The 26,052-nt window shown below is 41.7% G+C and overlaps 1 protein-coding gene and 1 long non-coding RNA gene across 2 annotated transcripts in view; one reads left to right on the forward strand and one right to left on the reverse strand.

Annotated features, from left to right (window-relative positions):
• The window catches only part of LOC140607136 (uncharacterized), a 47,865-nt gene extending 26,895 nt beyond the window's left edge, over positions 1–20,970 (forward strand). Inside the window, exons 3-5 of the long non-coding RNA XR_012009279.1 lie at positions 14,422–14,498; positions 20,041–20,190; positions 20,398–20,970. This is a non-coding gene — a long non-coding RNA (uncharacterized lncRNA). The remainder of the gene's footprint in view (positions 1–14,421; positions 14,499–20,040; positions 20,191–20,397) is intronic.
• Positions 1–26,052, reverse strand: part of GRB2 (growth factor receptor bound protein 2) — a 74,216-nt gene that overhangs the window by 33,107 nt on the left and 15,057 nt on the right. The window lies entirely within an intron of this gene.

Genomic DNA, 26,052 nt, shown 5'->3' on the forward strand with positions numbered 1-26,052 from the left:
GAGAGAGAGAGAGAGGCAGAGACACAAGCAGGCTCCATGCAGGGAGCCCGGGTCTCCAGGATCAGGCCCTGGGCTACAGGCAGCACTAAACCGCTGAGCCACCGGGGCTGCCCTCCCTAGCAGTTTCTAACATCCCTGAAACAACATGACTTCAGAGCAAAATATATTATGCTCATTAAATGTCTGTTGCTAACTGGGCCAATTCCACTCCTACAGATCATTAATACTGTAAGTTATAATGTTGTAAATATTTTAGGATTCATGTCTTCCCACCCCTGGTATTTTTTTCAGCTTATTTTCTCATGTTTAAGCCAACCTCAAAGTTCCCTGATGTAGGGGAACTATATATTTTTTGAATCATTACATATACAGTGTTAGAATCACATAAATCCTAAAAAGTACCCATAAGCATTCTGGAAACACTTCAGATCATTGAGACTTTATCACCCTTGGACCAGTTTTAGAAATGAGAAAAATAAAGAAGGTGCACTGGGGGCACTTGGGTGGCTCAGGTGGTTAAACCTGATTTGATTTCAGCTCAGGTAGTGATTTCAAGGTCCTGGAATTGAGCCTCCATCAAGCTCAGCACAGAGTCTGCTTGAGGGCTCTCTCCTTCTCTCTTTGCCCCTCCCCCTGCATGCTCTAATAAATAAAATCTTTTAAAAAAAAAAAGTACACTAATACCCTGAGACAGACACAGACTCAGAGCATGACAGGCACTCAAATGAGGTCAGGTAGCCCAGTGTTTCTTAGCCTTTATAAACAAACAAACACCTCCCCCACTGAAATTTTGATACCACAGATATACTGTATATTTATGCACTGTCTGCATAAAAAGAGTATGGGTTTTTTTTTCACCCTCCAACCACCAAATTTCACCCCCACAGGGGAGAAAGAATTCCTCTTGAGAACGCAAAATCCAGTTCATTTCCTCCATAAATTACTCGAAACATATATGTCAGCAAGTATTAATAATCTGGGTGCCAACACACATTTTTAAATGTGTTGATTTTTTTAAAAACCAATAAGCAATACATACAGGTACTGAATGCTTTTTAAAAAATATTTATTTATTTATTATTTATGATAGACATAGAGAGAGAGAGAGAGGCAGAGACACACACAGGAGGAGGGAGAAGCAGGCTCCATGCCAGGAGCCTGATGCGGAACTCAATCCTGGGACTCCAGGACCGCGCCCTGGGCCAAAGGCAGGCGCTAAACCACTGAGCCACCCAGGGATCCCCCCTGAATACTTTTTACTGTGTCTCTGTTCTTAGTATTTTAAATTGTTGGATGTAGAGTAAGAACTAAAAGTTCTATCTGTTGTAAAGTTTATCCTTTGGCCCCATTAGGTGCATGGGCTTTGTCTCCTGTAAAAATTCTAAAACGATACATACTCCCACCCCCAGTATCATGCTTTTGCATTCAAAAATCCAGCCAGCCTGCCTCTGCTCCTGTGTGGGTACCTAAGCACAATGGTGTGTGGGCCAATCTTTAAAAGGGCAGAACGGTCCCCCACCTCCAGCCAAGATCACCCAATTACTAATGTGACAGATACAGACAGCTAAATAAAGTACTACACTTGAACGCTAAAGGCTTTCTCATCTTAGGAGTACAGGAAGGAAGAATAATGAGTCTTAGAAGACAGAGAAACACATTTAGAACTGTTTGTTCCAGTTAGGAAATTGAAGGAAGAAACAAATGAAAATAAAGGTGCCCAGCTGAGGGTTTATTCTGGACACCACACTTCATAATCCATGTCTGTTCACAAAGTATGTGTGTCCTATCTTTTTGAGGGGGAAAGATTCTTTTCCATCACATAGATCTCCTGGTTTCTAACATCAAGAATCAAGACACACTCTCTTAAAGATTTTGAACACCTAAATTGTCTTCTTTGGTCAACCTATGTCCCAATACCCATCTGCTAATAAGTAACTGCCAGGTCTTCCACCTCTCCACCTCTAAAATCAGCCCCAGAGGGGTAGACTACTATTGTTTTCACTTAGAGTGGCTAGCACCTTCTGCTTCTAGGCTTTCTCTGTGGAACATCTTTTCCACTTGGGAAAACTATGTGGATTAGGTAGAAAACAGGGATACTCTGTTTGATCATTTATCTCAGGAATCCAAAAGGACAAAGAATGCAAAGAATGCTGTATTTGCAGAATGCTTTAGACGGAATCTCATTCTTAAGAAATCACAGCCTTGAGTTTTTGTTAAGCTCGTCCAAAGGGCAAATCCGCTAAAGAACACAAAGATACAACTGACTTGGGTGTGTGTGCCAGAAAGTCAACATCATGACCGCGTATCAAAAAAATCAACCTAGGATATTGCTGGTACAGTGTTACAATGGCCTCTTTAGATTTCAGGCAGCAGGTGTGCTTCCACAGCACCATGCCAACTCCTCTTCAGAGGTCTGACGTTCCTCCAGGTTTTATTCACAACCCTGAGATCATGACCTGAGCTGAAACCAAGAGTTGGACACTTAACCAAGGTGCCCTAACAATTTCTTTCTTAAAATGCAACTCTGAGTTACTTCCATGCTTAACATCCTCCAATTACTTCCTATTCTTAAAAAGAATCAAGTTCAATATGAACTCCTGAATTATACGATTTCTGGCTACTTCTCCAACGATCTTTGCCATTTCCCCACAAAGACTCTGCACTGACTGGGACTAAGGCAGAATTCCCTGCAGTTCCTCAACCTTCCGTGTGTTTTCATGTCTCTGCTGTAACGCCCTTACCTCCATATTCATTCACCCAGTTGAATCTCACTCTTCAAATGTAGCTGGATGGCCCATCATCTGGGCCATCTATCATCTTAACTCTCCTCTCTAGGTCTGTACCCTGTACACATCTCCGCTAGTGAAATGTAACTACACAGCCACAGAGCATATGTTCCTCCTATATCCTGCTGAGTCCAGTCTTTGGTTTCATCACACACCGAGATACGGGAGACATGAAACACCTGTTTGAGGAACGAGTTAATCCCTCCTTTAATGAGGAACTGAAATAACACAGCTTACCTTTATTAACCATTTATCATGTACCAGAAATAGATTCATGATCTACTGGGCCATTTCATCTTCATGACAACTCCGTAAGGTGGGTATTTATTATCCTTATCTATCTATCTATCTATCTATCTATCATCCTATTTTATAAATGAGGAATCTAATGTCATTCAAAAAGGCCAGATAACTTGCCCAAGGAGACATAGCTTATAAATGGAAAAGGGAGGATTAGAACTCAGGTCTGATCGATTCCAGGGTTCATGCTTTTAACCATTATGTACACTTCCCGCCATGTGTTGTTTTACACTTTCCTTGACAGACCTCCCAGACTATTATCCATGCCGTTTGTTTTTTTTTTGTTTATTTTTTATTTTTTATTTATTTATGAGTCATAGAGAGAGAGAGAGAGAGAGGCAGAGACACAGGCAGAGGGAGAAGCAGGCGCCATGCACCGGGAGCCTGACGTGGGATTCGATCCCGGGTCTCCAGGATCACGCCCTGGGCCAAAGGCAGGCGCTAAACCGCTGCGCCACCCAGGGATCCCTCCATGCCGTTTGTAACCACTTCACAGAATTAACCAATACTTCACAGAATTATCTAGCTAGGTTTCTACTGAGGCTTTACACTTTTTACAGCTGAGAGAATAGTTATTTCAGATAAAGAATGCCATGGACAATGACCTCAGAATAACAGGATTACTGTAAACTGCGTTACATACAAGTACCTGCTACTCAACCTAATCTTTCCAGTTAAACCAAACAAGAGGGACGCCTGGGTGGCTCAGCGGTTGAGCATCTGCCTTTGACTCGGCGTGATCCTGAAGTCCCGGGATCGAGTCCCGCATCAGGCTTCCTGCATGGAGCCTGCTTCTCCCTCTGCCTGTGTTTCTGTCTCTCATGAATAAATAAATAAAATCTTAAAAATAAACAAACCAAACAAGAACCAGCCAGAAAACATAGTTTTTTTTTGTTTTGTTTTGTTTTTTAAGATTTTATTTATTTGACAGAGAGAGAGGAGAGAGTACACATAGGGGGAAATGCAGGCAGAGGGAGAGAGAGAAGCAGGCTCCCCGCTAAGCATGGAGCCTGATGCAGGGCTAGATCCCAGCACCCTGGGATTATGACCTGAGCCAAAGGCAGAGGTCTGACTGAGCCTCCAGGTGCCATGGAAAGGTAGCTTTTTGAGGTCCACGTAGAAAAAAAACATCTACCAATTACTTATTTACTTAGGTCAGTCTTCAAAAGGAGTAACTCCTCTCAATTTTTGGAAGGCAGGACAGTCTGAAAATATAAAAATTCTTTTTATTTGGTGGTTTTGAGTCCAATAACCAAACTTCTGATGGCAGACCACAAAGACAAAAGTAAGATCAAACTAATCCTGTAAGTCTCTCCTCTGCTCCTGGACATCTTTATTTTTAGGACATTCTCTGGCAGTTCTAGTATCAAATGATTGCTATACTGAGAATATGTAAGCTGGCAGGTGTCTGATACCAGGCCTACAGCAGCTCCATCTGCTACTCACCCAGATGCTTACATTTAAACTGGGAAAAAATCCATGAAGGGAGTAGAAGCTAAGGGCTCATCTTATGCGAGATTCCTACTTTTAGCTGTCTCAGAATGAAACAAAACCAAAAACCTTCTACATTAGAACCATTTATAAGGTTCCAGATAGAACCTTGTATCAAAGAAATTCTCAATTTTCCTTTAATGAATTTTATTTTGTTGTAAATGGTACAGGAAATTAAGCTGACCTTTTACTCAGAATAAATCAATTTTGCATTTTTAATATAAGTAAAACTAGAAGGGGACACCAGGGACAGGCTATTAGGGCCAGAAGTTGCCTTTACAACTGTGGTAGTAAAGACTGGTCTGACTTGAAAAGGAACATCTGGTATGATCTCTATCAAGGTGAAAAGTTCAAGTCGAAGTACAATGGGACTGTGGGGCACAAAGAAAATAATGAGTAAAATTTTAAAAAGCACCATCAGTACAATGAATGTCTTTACAAGTTGAGTAAGTGAAAGTAACTGGAAACAATTAATAACCAATGGGTCCCCAAAGGTTGCTCAGGAACACCAAAAAGATAACTAGAACTATCAGAGGAACAGATCTCACTTAACCTGTGGAAACCAAAACCAATCATCCCCCAAGCCTCTCTACTATCCACTTGCAACTCTTGTCTATGGTCATACACTTTCATAGTGACTTCTTTTTCCTTTCTTTCATATTCACATCTACTCGGGTATCAAGTCTTACCTTTCCTTTAAAACACCTCTAAATATAATAAGGATGTTCACCTAAGCATTATTGAGCATAGTGGGGTGGGGAGGAGAAACATTCTAAAATGTCCTGCAGTAGCAGAAAGGTTAAAAATTATGGTTCCTTCATATAACAAGATACTCTGCAGCTGTTACAAATGTTACTTCTAAGAGTTTATAATAGCTTGGGTGGAGTAGACACCTGGTGGTCTCCTCAACCTCTAGTCCAGCAGCTATGTGGCACTCATCAACTCTCCCCTGACCCCCAGGGAGAGCTGGCTGTAGGAAGGGTTTAGTTTTTGGTTACTTGAACCAACCAACCCAAATTGCAGGACTTTTGCTGAAGGTGGGAAAGGCATACTTCTCTCCTCTGCTACTGTCAGTAAGGCGTCTTCTAATCAAGGATATCTGGTGACTGGTCACAAGGGAAACCAGCTGCAGAACAAAGCTAACACATGCAATAGGGCACAGCTACCAAAAAGTCATGGCAACACTGAGCTGGAGCCCTGAACAAACCATATCTCATCTCTACATTACCTTTGATCTTTCTGGTAACGTAAGCCTATGTTTAGACCAGTTGTAGCAGCATTTTCTGTTATTTGCAAACAAAAGCCACTTAATGCAATGGAAAAATATTAATTTTTTAAAAATTTCAATTTCACATATGGTGATCTCCACTTAAAAAGTATCTAGAAAAAAAAGTATCTAGAAAAAAATTAAAAAATAAAAATATCTAGGAAAATTATTATTAGGCAAAATAAAATATAAACAGTGATCATTTTGGGGTAAAAGATGGGGCTAGACTGGGGCAATGATCAGGAACCATCACATATTTTTTAATTACAAAAAAAGAGACTGCCATACTGATCACTTTGAAACTCATATTCCATGTACATGCTAACCCTCTGTGAATACTACCACTTTTCTGTACCTATCCAAATCTTAGCCACTTAGATCAGTGCTTCTCTTCCTTCCTACCTTGAATCCCCAACAACTACTTTTTCTGAATGTTTGATGCCTTCAACAGTTAACAGCAGGAATTTATAATATCCACCTCATTTACTGAACATCTGCTATAACACCAGCTACATCCTGGGCACTTTACGTTATTACATTTAAACATAACTTTCTGGGCAGCCCAGGTGGCTCAGCGGTTTAGCTCCTGCCTTCAGCCCAGGGCATGATCCTAGAGACCCAGAATCGAGTCCCATGTCAAGCTCCCTGCATGGAGCCTGCTTCTCCCTCTGCCTGTGTCTCTGCCTCTCTCTCTCTCTCTCTCATGAATAAATAAAATCTTAAAAAAAAACATAACTTTCTGTATTAATTTTTAAAAATTATTTTATTGGGCAGTCCCGGTGGCTCAGCGGTTTAGTGCCACCTTCAGCCCGGGGTGTGATCCTGGAGACCCGGGATAGAGTCCCACATCGGGCTCCCTGCATGGAGCCTGCTTCTCCCCCTGCCTGTGTCTCTGCTTCTGTGTGTGTGTCTCATGAATAAATAAATAAAATCTTTTAAAAAATGATTTTATTTATTTATTGGCACAAGCAGGAGGGGTGGGGAGAAGGAGAGAGAGAATTGCCAGCTGACTCCCTGCTGAGCACAGAGGCTGACACAGGGCTCAATCCCAGGACCCTGAGATCATGATCTGAGCTGAAGTCAGACCCTTAACCGACTAAGCCACCCAGGCGCCTGAGTCACTTCTTTTCAACTAAATACAAAATTCCTAGAGGACAGGAATTGTTTTACGTTTATACTGAATTGCCTCAACACCTAGCATATTCTAAAATAAAGCAGAGGCTCTTAATATGGATTCTTTATACACATTTGCAAGGTAAGAAATATATTTTTATAAAGATTTACTTGAGAGAATGCATGCATGTGTGTACAGGGGGGAGGAGGCAGAGGGAGAGAGAGTCTTTTTTTTTTTTTTTTAAGATTTGATTTATTTATTCCATGATAGTCACACAGAGAGAGAGAGGCAGAGACACAGGCAGATGGAGAAGCAGGCTCCATGCACCAGGAGCCCGATGTGGGACTCGATCCCGGGTCTCCAGGATCGCGCCCTGGGCCAAAGGCAGGCGCCAAACCGCTGCGCCACCCAGGGATCCCGGGAGAGAGAGTCTTAAGCAGACTTCACAGTGAGCACAGAGTCCTGAGCCAAAACCATGAGTGAGATGCTTAACTGTACCACCCAGGCACCCCAGGAAATAGGTGTTTGTTTGTTTAGATTTTATTTATTTGAGAGAGGGAAGGAGGGAGAGCACAAGCAGGGGTGGTGGCAGAGGGAGAAGCAGATTCCCCACTGAGCAGAGAGCCCAATGTGAGGCTCAATCCCAGGACCCTGGGATCATGACCTGGGCCAAAGGCAGACACTTAACTGACTTAACTGACCAAGGCGGCCCCCCAGGTAACATTTTGTATGTATGTATGTATTTTTAAAGATTTTATTTATTCATGAGAGAGACAGAGAGAGAGGCAGAGACAAAGGCAGAGGGAAACACAGGCTCTCTGTGGGAAGTCCAATGCAGGACTTGATCCCAGGATCACGACCTGAGCCAAAGGCAAATCTCAACACTGAGCCACCCAGGTTCCTGGAAACAGTTTTGTGTGTGTGTGTGTGTGTGTGTTTTCCTGAAAGTTTTCAATAGTTTCAAAGGTGTGACCTCCAAAGCAGTTAAGAAGTACAGCAATAGGGATCCCTGGGTGGCGCAGCAGTTTAGTGCCTGCCTTTGGCCCAGGGCGCGATCCTGGAGACCCAGGATCGAATCCCACGTCGGGCTCCCGGTGCATGGAGCCTGCTTCTCCCTCTGCCTGTGTCTCTGCCTCTCTCTCTCACTGTGTGCCTATCATAAATAAAAAATAAATAAATAAAAAATAAAAATATTTAAAAAGAAGTACAGCAATAGAGATTCCACAAACAGGGATCCCTGGGTGGCGCAGTGGTTTGGCGCCTGCCTTTGGCCCAGGGCACGATCCTGGAGACCCGGGATCGAATCCCACATCAGGCTTCCAGTGCATGGAGCCTGCTTCTCCCTCTGCCTAAGTCTTTGCCTCTCTCTCTATGTGACTATCATAAATAAATAAAAATTAAAAAAAAAAAAGATTAAAAAAAAAAAAAAGATTCCACAGTTCTTCAATCAGCAACTATCAAGGACACAAAGAAGCCAAAGACTCCCATGGAAAATGGCCTGTAATATACACCCATCAGCACAAGTAGAGGGATTGATCTCTAGTCCCTTTGTGAGTATACTATAAGGCTTTAAGGACCTGACCAAAAAAAAAAAAAAATTGTTTTTAAAGATTTTATTTATTTACTCATGAGAGACACACAGAGAGAGGGAGACAGAGACACAGACAAAGGGAGTAACAGGCTCCATGCGGGGAACCCGACAACCCGACGTGGGACTCGATCCCGGGTCTCCAGGATCATGCCCTAGACTGGAGGTGGCGCTAAATCACTGAGCCACCCTGGCTGCCCTTTGACAAAGATTTCTAATGACAGGGAGGCAAGTACAACTTTCCCTTGATAGGTGACAGCACTGTTAAGGGTCCCTTTTCTACTGGAAGTACCTGTGTTTTCAACCTTCTGTCCATATGAATTAGCTTTAACTGAAATCATTCTAGCTGAGCCAGGAAGCTTTTCCTGGGCCTACCATAACAAGTACAGTAGCATAATGAGGCTAATGAGGGTATAAAACTAACACAAAACTTCAGTACTTGAGGATCTTATCACTGAGATGTGGGAATTCTTACTAGAACTGTTCTTTTTTTTTTTTTTTTTTTAAAGGTTTTATCCATTTCTTCATGAGACACACACACACAGAGAGAGAGAGAGTCAGAGACTCAGGCAGACAGAGAAGCAGGCTTCATGCAGGAGCCCGATGTGGGACTTGATCCCGGGACCCCAGGATCACGCCCTGAGCTGAAGGCACACTCAATTGCTGAGCCACCCAGGTGCCCCTAGAACTGTTCATTTATAGGACTATACTATTCTATTAGCTATAAATAAAAAGAAAAATCATATTCCAGGGGCATCTGGGTGGCTTAGTCAGTTGATCATCTAACTCGGTTTGGCTCAGCTCATGATCTCATGGGTCTTGGCATCAAGCCCTTCATCAGGCTCTGTGCTCAGCTTGGGATTCTCTCTCATTTCCCTCTGCCCCTCCTCTGTTCACATGTGCATATGCACTGTTTCTCTCCAATAAATAAATAAATATTTTTATTTTTTTAAGATTGTATTTATTTATTCATGAGAAACAGAGAGAGAGAGAGGGAGAGACAGGCAGAGACACAGGCAGAGGAAGAAGCAGGCTCCATGTAGGGAGCCCGATGTGGGACCCGATCCCAGGTCTCCGGGATCATGACCTGGGCTGAAGGCGGCGCTAAACCGCTGAGCCACTAGGCTGCCCTAAATATTTTTTATTTTATTTTATTTTTTTTAAAGATTTATTTATTCATGATAGATATATAGAGAGAGGCAGAGACATAGGAGGAGAGAGAAGCAGGCTCCATGCCGGGAGCCTCACTCAGGACTCGATCCTGGGGCTCCAGGATCACGCCTTGGGCCAAAGGCAGGCGCTAAACTGCCGAGCCACCCAGGGATCCCCCCCTAGATATTTTTTAAAAACTACATTCAGGGCACCTGGTTGGCTCAGTCAGTTAAGCATCTGCCTTTGGCTCTGGTCATGATCCTGGGATTGAGGCCAAGGTTGGGCTCCCTGCTCAGCAGAAGAGTTTGCTTCTCCCTTCTTTTCTGCCCCTCCCCTCAATCGTGCTCACTCTCTCTCAAATGAATAAAATCTTTTTTAAAAAGTACCTTCCACTATAATCAATTTAAAAAACCTACTCCAGTGGATTCTAGCATTTGCCACAAAGAGTCACAATCCCATTCATCACTCTATTTTAAGACAGATAGTTAAATAGGAATTGCCTAGAGCAGTAAATCCCAGGGATGACTGATGCTCCTCCAGATTAAGGCTGCTTCTTGCCATGGAAGACATAAGGAGAAGTTACGTTGGGAGCAATGAGGTGGCTTCTGTTGCTGTTTACTTTATTCATTCCTGGGGAGATTTTAAATAATCCACAATATGTTCAGTCAAACCTTTTCCTACAGTTCAGCATTCAAGCTCCTATTTTCCTCAATTAGAGAATTCCCACCTTTCCCACCTGGGTCAGCAGTAGCAGGGCATCCCAGCCTCAAAGCCTCCCAGTCTGCCTGCCTGCATCTCTTGCCTAACCCTGGGGCTTTTCCCCTTGTAACGCCCACGGAGTGGGACTCTTGCTGATCCCTGACAACTTACTCCATCAGTACCCTGCAACCAAACTACTTCCTAGGTGATAAGAATTATATAGTTGTTGTTCTAAATACTTGTATCATTCAATTCATCTAATCCTCACAAAAACTGGAATAGTATTAATACCACCCCCATTTTTCCAAAGAGGAAATCTGGCACACTGTAGTTTAAAAAATTTGCCCCGTGTCACACTCACAGCAAACAGCACAGCTGAAGTCTGAACCTAGACTGCCTGGGCTCCAGCCCTGCCTCTTCAACCCTATGCCTTGCCTCCAACCTTTCCCTATTTCTATCTGTACTAGTCCAAAGTCATCTTTCCAAAACACAGCTTTGGTGAACTCACTGTTCAAGAATTACTGGAAATGCCATTGTTACATCTACATAAACGCTTGTCTTCTGATTAGCCCACAGTTCAAAATCAGAACCTGATCAAACTATGATCAAATGTCTACCTTCCCACACCTTAGCTATGCAATTTCACACACAAGTTACTCAACCTCTCTGAATCTCTGTTAAGGCATTCTTGAAGATGTTCTCTCTTGAGCTGCTGAGAGGATTAAGGAGCAGAAAAGTACCCGGTACAAAGCCTGCCTGACTCCCAAGACCATAGGCTCAGTAAGAGCTAATTTTCTTGTCCAATGAAAGCTTTACATTTTTTTTTTTTTTTTATAAAGTTTTACCTCATTAAGGCATCTCGGGTATTCACCTCCATCTCCGTAGTCTGTCTCCTCCCACACAGAAGGGTCTGGTTATTCAGATGGTAGCTACCATTTCATACAGTACTTCTTAGTATCTTGAGTTCAAAATTTAGTTATAGTCCACAATCACTATATCTGAGTCTACCTTACTATAAATCCTCTAAATCAGTGTTTAATCAGAAGATTAAACATTTCTGCCTTAAAAAATGCATTTCAGGGCAGCCCAGGTGGCTCAACAGTTTTGCGCCGCCTTCAGCCCAGGGTATGATCCTGGGGACCCGGGATAGAGTCCCACATTAGGCTCCCTGCATGGAGCCTGCTTCTTCCTCTGCCTGTGTCTCTGCCCCTCTCTCTCTCTCTCTCTCTCTCTCTCTGTGTGGCTATCATAAATAAATAAAAAAATAAAAAATAAAAAAATAAAAACAAATTAATGAATGCTTAAAACTGAAGCTTAGACCAACTCATGGATTCAATGGCTAAAGCCAAGCCCCACAACAGATGGAAATTCATTATTGTGTGAGTATCACATGGCTAGGATGTTAACAGGTCAGTCACTGTTCCAGCTCCAAGTTTATCACCAGTACATGTACAACAGCTGGCTTCTATGGGTAAATTTAAGAGGAAGTACTCTAGCCTTGTTGGCTGAAACCCACTACTCGGCCCCTAGAAAAACTGAAATGTCAGGCTATGACAAATCTTCCAAAGCTTGTCAGATCTGCCTGCATTGCTCTCCCGTGAAGACTTTCAGGACTCTGACTAAGAGAGTATTTGTACCACTTGTTCTTTCTGACTTCAGTATCTTGCTCGGTTTGGACCTGTTCCAGGTTGGCTACAGCTATGTCTGGCATCACAAAGCATGCCTCCACTCCTAGCTGTGTTACTATTAAGAGGCCAGAAAGCATACCTGGAAGTACAGGGACGCAAGTAAGAGTTCAAACAATTGTTTGTAAGCAGTGTGCTGGCAAAGCTGGAAAAACAAGAAATTCTTCCCTCTTCCCTTCAACCCACCTCCCTTTTTAGCAGTAAAGTCAAGAGAACATCTGATAAGACTCCTCTTCCCGCAATCCAGTGCTCTGCAAAGCTGTTCTCTGGCACTTTCTCCAAGCCTATGAGTTGTGTAAACTATGTAAATTACAACAAATCATCAGAATTACTTCAAACTGTTTCTTGGAAAATTTTTTTCCTGTTTTTCTTATACACTTAAAAAAAAACCTCAGGAGAGAAAGCCTAGTTTAGAATCTCCTATAGTGGTATTTTAAAAAATATGTATGGACTATCTGCTGGAATAAATGTTCAAGAACAAAAGCTGGTGGAAACTGGAATTTTTTTTTTTTTTTTGGAATGTTTTTTGAACAGTAGCTTAAAAATAAAACCAATTGAGTGGGCAGCCTGGAGTAGCTCAACGGTTTAGTGCTGCCTTCGGCCCAGGGCATGATCCTGGAGACCCGGATCCAGTCCCACATCAGGCTCCCCATGCATGGAGCCTGCTTCTCCCTCTGCCTGTGTCTCTGTTCCCCGCCCCCCTCTGTGTCTCTTATGAATAAACAAAATCCTTAAAAAAAAAAAAAAGATTGAGTATCCTTTAGATTACATGCACAGAAAAGTATAATTATACTTTACACTCAATGGGAAAATAGCTAAGAAACCTAACTAAGGTGGTGGCAAAAAATAAGGGAAAATACAACAAAGGTGTGCCTGGGTGGTTCAGTTGGTTAAGTCTGCCTTCAGCTCAGGTCAGGATTCCAGAGTCCTGGGATCAAGCCCCATGTCAGTGCCTGCTCATTGGTGAGTCTGCTTCTCCCTCTCCCTGTTCTTGCTCACTCTCTCTTCCCTTCTCAAATAAATAAAACCTTAAAAAACACACACACACACACACACACACGAAATTCAAGAACTCCTATTTCTGGTCTATGTCACCTAAATTAATGCAAAAACAGCTGTGGCAACACAAGAACCATGCCTAACCTCTGACAGTGCAATGATGGTAACAAAGACAGTGTCAACTACAGACTCGATTTATACCAAGTAGAACAAACTTGGTGTGGGTTTCAACGCTTCCTCCATTCCACCCACTAAACTACCATGTTGCTAGGCACCCTGCAAGACACTGAGACACAGGATCCTATTGAGATATGGGGAATCAGAAATACGCCGTGGCCAGATGTAGACAGTGGAGCAAAGGGGCAGTGGAGAGGCATCTAGGGGAGAAAAATGGCTCAGGAAAAAATTCTGGAGCTCAGGGCTTGCTCTAGGTAATGAGTGTGGAATGGGAGATACCCAAGATTACACCAGATGAAAAGAACAACCAGAAGAGGTAGTGTTCAGGGAAACTATGCTACTAACTGAAAATTGACCAAATTTTGTTTAAAGATAGTCATGGGGGCGTCTGGGTAGCTCAGTTCAAGATCTCAAGGTACTGAGATGGAACCCCTCATTGAGCCCCATGCTGAGGGGAGAGTCTACTTCTCCCTCTGCCCCTCCCCCTGCTCATTCTAAGTAATAAACAAAATAAAAATAAATAAATAAAAATAGCCATGAAGATTAACTAACTCATTATTTGACATTACTGGCAAAAACGTTCATCAACAAAACACTGTAGAGTTTTTCAGGTGAGGACATTAAATTGTGCAAAATTTTAGTGCAAGTTAACAAAGAATCAAAATGACTCTACAATAAAAGACTTTCTCTGAGATTGTTTATGTAAAACATTTTGAAAAGAAAACACAGTAATTATGGTTTTGCTAAATTCAAAGAAATGCTGCCTCTGCTCTCTGGATATGCCTCAGATGCTGCTGTCTGCACATTCAGCTCAAGACCACATTACACATCCAGTGACACAAGGAACCCAAATTAGAAGAGGCTGCACTAGCCTCAGGAACCTCATGGCTCACAGCACCAAAGCTACTATACCAGTACTCTTCAATTTTCACTAGAAAAGACACAATACCAGGTGGGCAAGGGGTTCCTCATATCTGCCTCTGCACAGGCTGGAAGTGAGGAGGGTGCAGCACTATGAGGAAGGGGGTTGGGGACTCAGATTCACAAGGAAAGAGAGGAGTACAGACTGGGACAAACTCCTGAGAAAGACAAAGCTCACCCCAGTTCTACCCCCAGACTACAGCACCATTCTGAGGTCACTCTCCCATCTCCGTTCTTCCCAGGGCCTCACCTCCAAGGAACAGAATAACCACAGATGCTCTGCAAGGAGAAGAAAAGATAGGATTCCTGGCATTTTAAGGTAAAATCCAAAATACTTTGACACTAACAGTGGTATTTGGGTAGTGACAATCTACAGGGCAACTGTCTAAAAACACTTTCTGCTGGGGATCCCTGGGTGGCTCAGCGGTTTAGTGCCTGCCTTCGACCCAGGGCGTGATCCTGGGGTCCTGGGATCGAGTCCCACATTGAGTTCCACAACGGGCTCCCTGCATGAACCCTAGTTCTCTCTCTCTGTCTCTCATGAATAAATAAATATCTTAAAAAAAAAAAAAAAACACTTTCTGCAATGGTGTAATGTCCTATATCTGCACTATCCAATACAGGAGCCACTAGCCACATGTAGCTGTTAAGATCTCGAAATATGGAAAGTGCAAGTGAAGAAATGAATGCTTTAAAAAAGGTTTTATGTTTTTTTTTTTTATAAATTTTTATTTATTTATGATAGTCACACAGAGAGAGAGAGAGAGAGAGAGGCAGAGACACAGGCAGAGGGAGAAGCAGGCTCCATGCACCGGGAGCCCGACGTGGGATTCGATCTCGGGTCTCCAGGATCGCGCCCTGGGCCAAAGGCAGGCGCCAAACCGCTGCGCCACCCAGGGATCCCAAGGTTTTATTTTATTTAATTAATTAATTAATTTATTTATTTATTTTTTATTTGAGAGAGAGAGAGAATGAGCAAGGGGAAGAGGCAGAGGGAGAAGCAGAATCCCCATTGAGCTTGGAGCCTGATGTGGGGCTTGATCCCAGGACCCTCAGATCATGACATGAGCCAAAATCAAGAGTCATCAGCTCAATCGACTGTGCCACCCAAGCACTCCTATTTATTTTTTAAGTAGGCTCCACACTGGGCTTGGACTCATGATCCTGAGCTGAGATGAAGAGTAAGACACTTAACCCACTGAGCCATCCAGGCACCTCTAATTTTAAAATGTCCTAAAATAGGGCAGCCCTGGTGGCCCAGCGGTTTAGTGCCGCCTTCAGCCCAGGGTGGGATCCTGGAGACCCGGGATCGAATCCCACATCAGGCTCCCTGCATGGAGCCTGCTTCTCCGCCTCTCTGTGTGTGTGTCTCTCATGAATAAATAAAATATTTAAAAAAAAATGTCCTAAAATAATTTTTTGAAAATTGATGTTAAAAAAAACAAAACAAAACTATATTCAGTAAACATGCTGTAAGAACTTTACTTTTAAAGGACAGGATCCTATTGAGGGGACCCTGACTGAGGGGACAAGTGGTAGTGCTATCTTGATCCACCCTCCCTGTAAACAGAGAACTGAATTTTGGGGTTTCCAAACTTATTTTTGATAAACAATATTAATTGGGGGGTGCCTGGCTGGCTCAGTTGGTAGAGCATGTGACTCTTCAAGTTGTGACTTCAAGCCCCAGGCTGGGAATAGAGCTTAAAGTTTCTTAAAATTTAAAAATAAAAATAAGTTTAAAAAACAAAAAACAATATTAATTGGGTAAATGTTTTGAGGTCTATGAAGGGGGATCTTGAGGTTCTTTATTTACTGGAGCAATTTTCTTTACAAAGGGTTCATGAAATGGTATTCCATTTTCCCCTTCTTTGACCACCAACTTTTTTTTTTTTTTTTTAAGATTTTATTTATTCATGAGAGACACAGAGAGAGAGGCAGCAGGCAGAGGGAGAAGCAGGATTCCTGCAGGGACCCTGGGATCATGCCCTGAGCCAAAGACAGATGTTCAACCGCTGAGCCATCCAGGCGTCCTGTTCACTGACTTTTTAAAGATTTTTTAAATTATTATTTATTTATGAGAAAGAGAGAGAGAGAGGCAGAGACACAGGCAGAGGGAGATGCAGGCTCCATGCAGGGAGCCTGACGCGGGACTAGATCCCGGGTCTCCAGGATCATGCCCCGGTTGGAAGGCAGCACTAAACTGCTGAGCCACCAGGGCTGCCCTGTTCACTGACTTTTTAAACTTTAGAAACTAATATGTAGGGATCAGGTTTCAGGTACACCAACTCTGGATTACATACACACTTGTTAAATATAATTTATATTCTAGTGATGAAGGAAATAAAAGGCTAATCCTTTCCAATTCTTAAGTTACTAAAACACTGGTGTTAAGCTCATGCTATTTTCAATGTGAGAAGTTCTAGTTAAAAGTAGCCCCATTTAAGCACCTGGCTGGTTCAGTCAGAGGAGCATGCAACTCTTGATCTTGGGGTTTTGAGTTGGAGCCCCACACTGGGTACAGAGATTACACAAGAATAAAATCTTAGGGACCCCTGGTTGAGCATCTATCTTAAGCTTAGGGGGCATGATCCTGGGGTCCGGGATTGAGTTCCATATCAGGCTCTTTGCGGGTAGCCTGCTTCTCCCTCTGCCTATGTCTCTGCCTCTGAGACATGAATAAAATCTTTAAAAATAAGATAAAATAAAATCTTAAAAAATAATCCTACTTAAAGTAATGTTATTCAGTATCTTCTACATACAAACATGTAGTAGAAACCTGTTTCCATAAACATTTCCTTCATGGATGTGGTGGTGAGAGAGACAAAATAAAGTCTTTAACAAAATGTGAAAAAGAGTCATAACTACTTTGAAGCTCTTGCATGTGCCATGCTGTTATCAACAAGGCGCACATTTATTCTTATAACTGCCAAATACAATGAAAGGCCATTAACTTCATAGGTTAAGTGTTTTAGGAGAGCTCCAACAACTCCTCAGAACTGACAGTAACCGCTGCTAATGTTAGAAACAGTCCTCAATCAGTAAGGCATATCTGGATAGACAAAGTGGTCCTGGGCGTTTCTAAATTAGCTCAAAAATTTTTTCAATACTCATGTCTTACTGAGTCTGTTTCAGAACATCCAGTGCATACCTCTGGCACAGTTCTTAAAATAGTGTATTATTAAATATTAGGTATATCCTGAACCCTATGCACTAAGCATAGCATGCTGTGATTTACCAAGATACTAGATAAGCAGTAGTATGAATTCACCAAAATCCTAAAACTATCTTGACACACTCAAGGGAAAAATAAGTAACTAGACCTAAAAGACATCTTTAGCTAGTAATTCCTATGCCTGACACGGGGCTTGGGGCTTGAACTCACAACCCTGAGAACTAGTCACATGCTCTACTGCCAGCCAGCCAGGTGCCCCACCTACGAGATATATATAGCATATAGAACTCCACCTAACAGTGTGCCTGGGTGGCTCAATGGGTTGGATGTCTGCCTTTGGCTCAGGTCACGATCCCAGGGTCCTGGGATTGAGCCCCGTGTGGGGCTCCCTGCTCAGTGGGGAGTCTTCTTCTCCCTCTCCTGCTCCTCTGCTTGTACTCTCTCCCTCTTTCTCTCAAATAAGTTAAATAAAATTTTTAAAAGAACTCCATTCAAAAACAGCAAAATAAACATTCATCTCAACTGCACAGTGAAACATTCTTCAGGATCATTTGTGAAGCAATAAAACAAGCATCAATAAACTTAAAAGGACTGAAATAATTCAAAGTATATTATACATGCACAATGAAATTAAAATAGAATTTAACACCCGAAGTAGTTCTGGAAAATTCACAAATACGTGGAAATTAAATAACATACTCTTAAATAATCAATGGGTCAAAGAAAAAAAATAACAAGAGAAATTAGAAAATACTTTGAGATGAAAACAAAAACTGCACACCCAAATTTATGGGATGCAGCTAAAGCAGAATTTAAAGGGAAATTTATAGCTATAAATACCTATATTGAAAGATGGGCTACAGTTCATTCCAAATTGAGGTTGCAATTATTCTGTATATAAAACTCAAGTCCAAAAGCAGGTAATTTTTCATCAGGTTACTTGAGAATATGTAAAGAAGCAGCATGCTCTTTTTGCCAGGCTTTTACTTTCATACTTGGAAAGGGGAAGAATGAGAGAAAGAACATGCAGAAATGTCACACTTTAATATACAATACCAAAAAAAAACCCAGCTAAATTTGAATATTCTACAGCCTTTAAAGGCAACAGCTGTTCAGGTGGGTATAGTTATAAGTGCTCAAGGCAGATAAAGGGTTTCTGAACACATAAGAATATGACTTCCCAAGTTAATGAAAACAAAATATATGTTCTGTCTACTACACCACTAATCTAAATTTGGAAGACCAATAATGTAATCAATCTCAGGAAAAGACCTGTAGGGCTACTAGTTTCCACTTCTAGCACTAAGTGGCCATTAGTCACAAATTCACCTGGGTATCTCATATGGATAATATTAGCACAGTTTTAGAAAGATGACACCAGGGATCCCTGGGTGGCGCAGCGGTTTAGCGCCTGCCTTTGGCCCAGGGCGCGATCCTGGAGACCCGGGATCGAGTTCCACATCGGGCTCCCAGTGCATGGAGCCTGCTTCTCCCTCTGCCTATGCCTCTGCCTCTCTCTCTCTCTCTCTCTGTGTAACTATATAAATAAATATAAAATATTAAAAAAAAAATAGAAAGATGACACCAATTTCAGGTTTAAGATCTACTCTGACTCAGCTTTAACATGCGACTTTGAGAAAGTTTTAATCATTATGATCTCTAATAGCCTGGCATAGAAATCCTCTGAGCTACTGCTGTTTTCTAAAGAGGTACAGTACACTTAACCAGAAACCCCATCCTCCCTTTGTAAGCTGAAGTACCTGCTTACTTTCATTATTAAAATTTTGAATATGGTTTCACTGTATTTCTTACTGTATCTGGAAAGCATTAAAAATGTAACTATGGCTATACTTGTTAATTTCTTTTTCCTAAAAAAAAAAAAAAAAAAAATTTTTTCCTGAAAGGTTACAAAAAAAACTGAACAACGATTTTCTCTGAGAAGAGTTTCCTTTTTTACATTTTCTAACATTAAGAGAGACATTTATTTAATTTCAAAAAAGTTATCTGGGTGACAGGAGGGAGTATGGCCTTTCTTTTATGTTTTCCTATTAAATAATTCTAACATACATCTAAAAAGAATAAAATGAAAACACCTGATTTTTTTTAATGCACAATAGATAACTAGAAGCCACTGATTACTTCAAACTTCAAATCTTTTTGTCTCTTGATTTTACTTTTCTAAGTTAAACATTTTTGTAAAGTTGGTAATTAAAAGTCAGCTTGACCAGAGCTAAATATGGACAAAAGAAAGGAGAAATGAATAATTAAACCTCTGAAAAACTGCAATTTGGCTGCATTAGTAATTTTAATCCAGTTTGAAGACTGACCTAAGTCAACATGAAATATGTAAGAAAGCACATAACATTACTTTCATATCAGGTGTAGGGAAAAGATAAGCAAGAAATAACTAGAACTGGGCAGCAAGACCATTTTTTGGGCCAATCTGTTCCTAAGGAAAGGGCTGAGCATGCATCTGGTTTCCCGTCATGCATTCTACACAAGGTATGTGTTAACAGCCCTAAATGATGTGGAGGACTTGTGCTTGTGCTTCCTGAACCAAGAAGAGTCTCAATATCTAATAAATTTGCTCTAGGAGGCTGTACTCGGTGATTTTTTTTTCCCTTGTAAGAAAGCAAAACAGGTCATTAAAAGTTTTTTTTTAAAGATTTTATTTATTTATTCATGACAGACAGACAGAGGGACAGAGACAGAGACACAGGCAGAGGGAGAAGCAGGCTCCATGCAGGGAGCCCGACGCAGGACTCAATCCCGGGTCTCCAGGATCATACCCGGGGCTGAATGCGGTGCCAAACCACTGGGCCATCGGGGCTGCCCGAAGGTTTGTTGATTTGTAAACTGATATCTGGAAAATTACTGTAGTGCTTTTGTCTCTTACTGCTTTTATGATATGAAACTAATATATGCTTATAAAAACATCCATGATAGAAATGCATGCTAGCGAGAGTGAAAATTCACCAAAATCTCAACACCCAGAGAAGATCAACTGCTACCAACAGAATGGTTCTCTTTTTTCTTTATATTGCAGTACATGTGAGGATGCTTCAGTAAGCCACTCTACCTTTTTGTCTCAGCAGAGGGTCCTGGCTCTAAAGCTCAGCGTTTGCAGCATCAACAAAGCCTGGTTTGTTTTTCTAAACATAAATTGGCATGGATGATTTCCTTCTAGAAGGGTTTCATTTAGCCCAAGAAAGTAAAATACAGAATGAAATGAAAAAACTATACCTATGTGAGGCGCCTTGCAGGCTCAGTCAGAAAAGCATGTGACTCGATCTCCGGGCCCTGAGTTCAAGCCCCATGCTGGGTGTAGAGGACTTGACAATGAAACAAATCAAAACCCACACCTATAAATACACACCAAATTTCTCAGCTATCAAAATGACTTATTAACTTAATCTGATACAGTTACAAAAGCAAATCAATCAGAAGGACTAGCACAAAATAAAATGTACCTCAGAAAAACTACGTGCTGCTGTGGACCAAGTATCTTAGATGCTGAGTAGATGTTTCCTCATTTCACACATCTGGTTCTACATTCCTATTAAACACTTGTCAAACTGTGAAATAATGTTCTGTGTTAAAAGAGACTGGTGCATGAAGCAGACTTTAGCTGTGTTATTATATATTCTGGCTATGGATTATGGGCCATTCTCATTTAACCGGATCTCAAGCAGGTAATCTGTTCAGCCTTTTCAGAGAGTAGAGCAACATATACACCAACAACCTCCTTCGAGATTATGAACTAAATTATTATTAGAAACAAGCTAAGGGGTGCCCTGTGTGGTTCAGTCAGTTGGGCATCTGGTGAGGCTCAAGTCATGATCCCAGGGTCCTGGGGTAGAGCCCCACACTGAGCTCTCTGCTCAGTAGGGAGCCTGCTTCTCCCTCTGCCCTTCCCCCTGCTCATGATCTCTTTCTCTCTCAAATAGATAAATAAAAGCTTAAAAAAAAAAAAAAAGGAAAGAAAAGAAACAAGCTAAACATCCAGCAATAGGGAAATAGATTAACTTTTTTTTTTTAAGATTTGACAGAAAAAAAAAGATTTGAGAGAGAGAGAGAGAGAGAATGAGCATGAGTGGGGAGTGGAAGGGTGAAGGACAAAGGGAGAAGCAGCAGCAGACAGCTGAGCAGGGAGCCCAACAATGCAGGGGGTGGGGAGCTCAAACCCAGGACACTGAGATCATGAGCTGAGCCCAAGGCAAACACTTAACTGACTGATCTACCCAGGTGCCCCTAACTTTATTTTATTACCTTTTTTTAAGATCATTAACTCTAATACTACTTAATATTATTAAACCATTAAAAATAATCAGTAAAATCAGGGATCCCTGGGTGGCGCAGCGGTTTGGCGCCTGCCTCTGGCCCAGGGCACGATCCTGGAGACCCGGGATCGAATCCCACGTCGGGCTCCCGGTGCATGGAGCCTGCTTCTCCCTCTGCCTGTGTCTCTGCCTCTCTCTCTCTCTCTGTGTGACTATCATAAATAAATAAAAAATTTAAAAAAAAAAAAAAATCAGTAAAATCAATATAGAAAAAAGGTAACATGTTGTATTTTAAGTCCACTACAATTTTACAGTATTATGAAAATGCATATATAACAAAGCCTAGAAGAGCTCTGAAACAGTAAAATTACCAGGGGGTGGGGGTGGGTAGTTTATGCAGGATTTTGAGTTTCCTATTTTTTTCCTATGAATGTATATTAAATTTTAAATGTTAAAGTAAAATGGAATTACCAATAAAATGGTGAAATATATTTCCCTTAGCAATCCATTCCAAACGATACTTCTCTATGAAAACAAAGGCCTATGTAAGAATGACATGAAGAAGACAAGCCATGATCCATCTTCTCACTGAAAACACATCCCCCCTTCCAGTTCTCTTCGAAGCCTATAGTCCAAGGGTCATAATGTATTTCCTCTCACTTTATAACTAAAACTGATTGTTTTTTGTATTTTTCAAAAGCAAAATTCTACAGAAGGCTTCTGACATTTTGCTAAACTTAAGATTTTAAAAGTCTAGTGTTAAACTAGCGAATAAATTAGTTAAAATTAACATAAACAAACAAATGACATTAAAGTAGTATTAACACTCAAAAAAAAAAAGGAAGAAAGAAAAAAGAAAGCCATTGTTCAAGTGAGGAAATACTTCCAGTATTTTACTGCGAATCATTAGCACCTGTTTGGGTAAAAATATCAGGACCGAAAACACAAGAACTGCTGCTAGAAATGGGACACCCAAGTAGGCTTAAGCTTTCCTACAAGATAAAGAAGGAAACATACTAAAACAGTATATAAGCATCCTTAAGATTTTAGAAAGCTGTGTGGGGGAAAATCTGCATATTCTTGGAATAGAGACCAGAGAGAACGTTTTCTCACTGAGGAACTGAGGGACAGTGAAAGACGCCTTAATACCCCTACTGTAAATAATGAGCTTTCCCAAGGCTGTTTCTTTTAACATGTCTCAATGTTAGCCAACAGCATGACCCCCAAAGCTCCATCCAGCCAAAGTAGTCTACAAAAGAGAGGCCTCCAGCCGGACACTGTCCAGGTGCCCATCTCCTTGCTTTTGGATTTAATCCTGACAGAAACCAAAGACTTTAAGAAAAGAGGAACAACTTGCCTTTCACACACTCCTCTACCAAGGCCGTGCTTTCCGCTGAGCTCTAGGACAAGGTTTCAACAGTTCTTGAGTTTGAGGTAATAGCAGGACAAGCACCTGGCTGGTTTTATGGATAGAGTCATGTGACTTAACACAGTTACCTGAGCCAGGGGTTGGCCTGACATTTTATCAAAGCTGTGCACCTGAATAACATTAATAAAACTACTGGCAGGGGCTCAGTCAGTAGAGTGTACGGCTCTTGATCTTGGGGTCATGGTGTTCAAGTTCCAGACTGGGTATAGAGATTACTTTAATAAATAAATAAATCTTTAGGGGATCCCTAGGTGGCTCAGCAGTTTGGCGCCTGCCTTTGGCTCAGGCCGTGATCCTGGAGACCGGGGATCAAGTCCCACATCGGGCCTCCGGCATGGAGCCTGCTTCTCCCTCTGCCTGTGTCTCTGCCTCTCTCTCTTTCATGAATAAATAAATAAAATCTTCAAATAAATAAATAAATAAATCTTTAAAAGAAATTAAAAAACAAAACAAAACAAAACTAATGGCAGCTAGCATTGTCTACTCTAGGCCAGTCACTGCTTTAAGCACATGAATATATTAGGTTTTTCTTTCTTTTTATTTTGTAAAGATTTATTTTATTTATTTATTTATTTATTTATTTATTTATTTATTTATTTATGAGAGAGAGAGAGAGAGAGAGAGAGAGAGAGAGAGAAAGAGAGAGAGAGAGAGAGAGAGAGAGAGATAGGCAGAGACACAGGCAGAGAGAGAATCAGGCTCTGTGCAGGAACGATGTGGGATTTGATCCGGGAACTCCGGGATCACGTCCTGAGCCAAAGGCAGATACTCAACCGCTGAGCCACCCAGGTGTTCCTTCTTAAGAGTCATTTTTAAAAAACATTTTATTTGTGAGAGAGAGAGGGGGAGCATGAGCAGGGGGGAGGGGCAGAGGGAGAAACAGAATCTCCGCCAAGCGTGGAACCTGATGTGGGGCTCGATCCCAGGACCCTGAGATCAGAACTAGAGCAGAAGGCAGACCTTCAACTGAGCCACCCAGGCACCCCTTAAAGTCATTTTGTATCACTTTTTAAAATATCTTTCAGTTCTGGACACTGAGCCACAGCGAATTTCAGGAATTTCAGCCTAATGATTTAAACGCAGGTTAAACTTCAGCCTTTAAAAAACCAACCAAACGGGCAGCCGGGGTAGCTCAGCGGTTTAGCGCCGCCTTCAGCCCAGGGCCTGGTCCTAGAGACCCGGGATTGAGTTCCGGGTCGGGCTCCCCGCATGGAGCCTGCTTCTCCCTCTCTCTCTCTCTCTCTCCCCCTCTGTGTCTCTCATGAATAAATAAATAAAATCTTAAACAACAACAAACAACAACCAACCAACCAACCAACCCCTGACCAGAGCCCTTTACTTCCTGGGCTGTCAAGTAAAATGTTAACTACTATTTGAATATAACTTTATTGGGGTTTGTTTGCTTTTTGTTTTTTTACAAAATTTGTATTTATTTATTCATGAGAGACACAGAGAGAGAGAGGCAGAGACACAGGCAGAGGGAGAAGCAGGCTCCATGCAGGGAGCCCGACGTGGGACTCAATCTGGGAACTCCGGGATCACGTCCTGAGCCAAAGGCAGATGCTGAACCGCTGACTTCAGTCGGGGGTGTGATCCTGGAGACCCGGGATGGAGTCCCACATCGGGCTCCCTGCATGGAGCCTGCTTCTCCCTCTGCCTGTGTCTCTGCCTCTCTCTCTCTGTGTTTCTCATGAATAAATAAAATCTTAAAAAAAAAAGTAAATAAAACTATAAATTGATTAAAGTAAGAGAAATGAGGACACAAAAGGAGTAAAAATCACCTGAAATCAAGCCCCTTGGAGGCAACTGTTACCTTTTAGAGGACCATTCAGAAAGTCTATGTATTTAATAAGCAAACAAATAGCCCTAAATGTGAGCTCCCTCTCTATTGACTTCATTTGGGTATGAAAAGGCCCTGCAGGGTTGCGGTTAAGAACACAGAATCTGGACTCACACCGGCCTCAACTGGAATGCTAACTTGTAAACTTGGGCCAGTTACTTAACCTAAGCCTCATGTTCCTGATCAGTAAAATGGGGATAACGGCATCTTTGTTAGGATTCTTGCAGGGATTCAAAGGGAATGGAATGGAAGTAAAATATTTGGCTTAGTGCAAGGACAGACATCCTGAGCGTTCAATATATTGTTACATTACTACTTTTTTTTTTCTTTTTTATTCATGAGAGACAGAGGCAGAGGCACAGGCAGAGGGAGAAGTAGGTTCTTTCTTTCTTTTTTTTTTTTTTGAGAAGTAGGTTCTATGCAGGAAGCACGATGTGGGACTCAATCCTGGGACTCTGGGATCACGCCTTGGGCCAAAGGCAGACTCTCAACCGCTGAGCCACCCAGGCATCCCACATTACTACTTTTTAAAAGAGGATCAATTTAAATACTTCTCTGTGCCAAGTGTAGACACTATTCTGTGTTGATATAGATTTACACCAGCATTAATACCCTCACAGCATTCCATTCTACAGGTACCATAACTTGCTTAAGTAGCCCCCCACTTATGCATACTTAGGTCTTTGGTAGGGTTTTTTGGGCACCTTTTCAAGATGCCTCTTTTTACACACTTTAACATCTCTGAAATGCATCTAACAAATAATATTTCAAATTTAACAGCAGAAAATTTCTTTTCTAGAAATCCTCGGCCATTTTATGTTCTGATATATGTCATCAAGCCACCATTCTCAAAGAATGTGTTATTGGTATAAACCTCCACTGGCAGAAGGTGACAAGAGTCCAGTTCTCTACATCCTGGCCAACACAGGGTGGGGCCACTTTATCATCCTTGGTAATCTTTATCATCTTGGAAAATGATCTCATTTTCCCCATTTCTTTCACTATTGAACTCAATTTACTTTAGATACTATGTCTAGTAAGTTACTCAGTAGAAGCAGTACCATAACCTGCTGTCCATGACTGCAGATGAGCAAAGCAGGTCTGCTGATACCTCACATTTCTGGTTTATTCATACCTTACAGTTAAGAGGAG

The sequence above is a fragment of the Canis lupus genome, chromosome 16 (assembly GCF_048164855.1).
Source record: "Canis lupus baileyi chromosome 16, mCanLup2.hap1, whole genome shotgun sequence".
In the NCBI taxonomy this organism is placed as follows: Eukaryota; Metazoa; Chordata; class Mammalia; order Carnivora; family Canidae; genus Canis; species Canis lupus.